This window comes from Mus caroli, unplaced genomic scaffold (genome assembly GCF_978045245.1).
Source record: "Mus caroli unplaced genomic scaffold, Mus_caroli_1 scaffold_16, whole genome shotgun sequence".
In the NCBI taxonomy this organism is placed as follows: domain Eukaryota; kingdom Metazoa; phylum Chordata; class Mammalia; order Rodentia; family Muridae; genus Mus; species Mus caroli.
This window is the reverse complement of record NW_028227271.1, coordinates 12,393,408-12,395,844: the sequence shown is the minus strand read 5'-3', so window position 1 is coordinate 12,395,844 and position 2,437 is coordinate 12,393,408. Positions and strand designations below refer to the sequence as shown.

The following is a 2,437-nucleotide window of genomic DNA, read 5'->3' as shown; positions in this document are numbered from 1 at the left end:
TGCTTTCGGAGTGCTGGGATTAAAGGCAAGTGCCACCAGCCTAGCTCTTGGTTTTAATTTAATTCCTTTTCACAAGTTGAAAGCTTAGCTGGGTGAGGTTTTGCTATGAGATCACTGATCCTTTTATTCCATTTAACATCTGAATTTTCTTTAATCTGTTTATCTCCTTGAACAGAGGACTCAGCTCCACTCTACTTCCTGACATCCCTTTCATCCTTGAACTGTAAATTTTGTACTTTTTTTTTTTTGTTAAGTTTTCTCCTTTTCATGATAGGGTCTTCATAGGAGGTAACACTAACAACTGTACAACAAAATCAATATTACGTTGCTCTGAAATTTTCTCTGCCAATGCAACTAATACAAAACTCTTCAATTTAGCTTCTGGCAGACTCTTCAGACAAGGGCAAAAGGCAGCCACATTCTTCAGCAAATTACAAGAACAGTCTGTAGTCTACATACTAAAATTTTTTTCTTTTGTAAAATCACTTGGTTTTAATGGTTCAAATCATACAGAGCACCACTGTCTTCCATGTTCTTCCTAGTATGGCCCAGGAAATCATGCTTACAGCACTCCACCACTTTCCTAGAAACCCAAAGTCTAAATTTCTCCAAGCAAAATCATGGCCAAGGGTCAGACATGAAAGTCAGCCTGAGCAGCAGTGGTGATGGCTATGGTGATGTTGGCAGTGGTGGTATTGGTGGTAGCAGTGGTGGCAGCAGCAGTAGCATCGGCAAAGACTGGTCAAGGAATTGGGAGCAGTGACCAGAATGGGAGGGAACATAGGGCAAGGGTGATGGTGGAACCCAGTGACAACCCAAGAGGTACTAAATGTAACAAGTTCACATCAGGCATGAATGTAAGTTAGTCATTTTTGACTTAGAAAATGTTGGGATGTCAGCTTTGCTGTACAGTTTACTCAAAGAATTTCTGTTGAAAAATATGATATTGTATGATAGAAGATTCTTATAAGAAAGCATGTTGAGGTAGATGTGCAACAGTGTATGCCTGAAATCCTGCATGCTGCAGGAACAGAACAACTTACAACAATGGGAAATTTGTACATGCAGGCTGGACAAGGCTTTGCTTTGGTTTAGTCCGTCACAGCCCAGCGCACATTTAAAGACTGACACGATCTGAGAGAACAGATTCTTCGGGTCAAAGACATTGATGAAGTTCCAGTGACACTGGTTGGTAATAAATGTGACTTGGAAGATGAAATACTTGTAGGAAAGGAACAAGGTCGAAACCTAGTAAGGCAATGGAGCCACTGTGCGTTCTTAGAATCCTCTTCAAAATCCAAAATAAATGTTAAGGAAATCTCGTGCAGCAGATTAACAGAAAAACTCTAGTGCCTGGGAAGGCACAGAAAAAAAAAATCATCATGCCAGCTGCTTTAATGTACGGAATGCTTTGTGGCTCTGAGCCATGCCTGAAGAAGCATTGCCCAATTCAACAGTGCCAGTGTTCCAACGGTGTTAGATCTACTAACATCTTAAATGGACTTTTCCTGGGCTGGTACCCTTGAAGAGGCAAGTGAAAGCTACTCTCTCAGTTTGCACATTCTCATCACTTTCCAGTATCAGGAGAGATTTTTACTTCTATAATAGTTCTAGAGTATGCAGCTGGTAAATCCAGGGGCTACATCCTGTATTACTGCTAAGAGACATTCTTCATGCACCCATGTTATACATGTGTGAAAGTGGTCTACCATATACTTTAACACACCCCGTACTTTGTATTGGAGAGTACAATAATATAAATCCTGAACTCGTAATAGCAGAAAGTCCAAAGAGCTCTTATATAGACTATTCCAGGAAACTTTGCATCTTTGATACTCTTAGCTTATTTTATTTTTTGCTAATTCAAGGTCATTACCATTGTATTATATAAATAAGCACTTTGATTAACACAGCTATATAGGGTCTTATTTTTTTATTTTTCAAAAACCTGTGGAGACAGTGATCTTTTTTTTTTTTTTTTTGGTTTTTCGAGACATGGTTTCTCTGTATAGCCCTGGCTGTCCTGGAACTCACTCTGTAGACCAGACTAGCCTTGAACTCAGAAATCCGCCTGCCTCTGCCTCCCGAGTGCTGGGATTAAAGGAGTGTACCACCAGGCACGGCAGGAGACAGTGATCTTGTCTTTAAAATATGATAGTCCTGTGAGTATAATGTGTTAGATTGAAGACATTTCCTTTGATATCTTTTCAGAAGGAAATGTCCAGCCTTTTCAAATCTGTTTCATATTTGTGCTTACATAAGGAACAATGTTTAGAGTTGTATGTACAGTGGGAAGTCTCCAACACGAAGTGTCTATTTTCAAACATATTATTTAATGATTTCACAATTTTTGAAAATCATTTTAGGCTTCTGCAGCTGTAGAATCTCACTGTGACTCCCTTGCTTGTTCATGCATATGTGCATCTGCAATGCCAAA

The 2,437-nt window shown here is 39.5% G+C and overlaps 1 pseudogene; it reads left to right on the top strand.

Moving 5' to 3' along the window:
* The first annotated feature begins 637 nt into the window (after positions 1-637).
* On the top strand, positions 638-1,398 carry LOC110310087 (ras-related protein Rap-1b pseudogene; annotated as a pseudogene).
* The last annotated feature ends 1,039 nt before the right edge of the window (positions 1,399-2,437 follow it).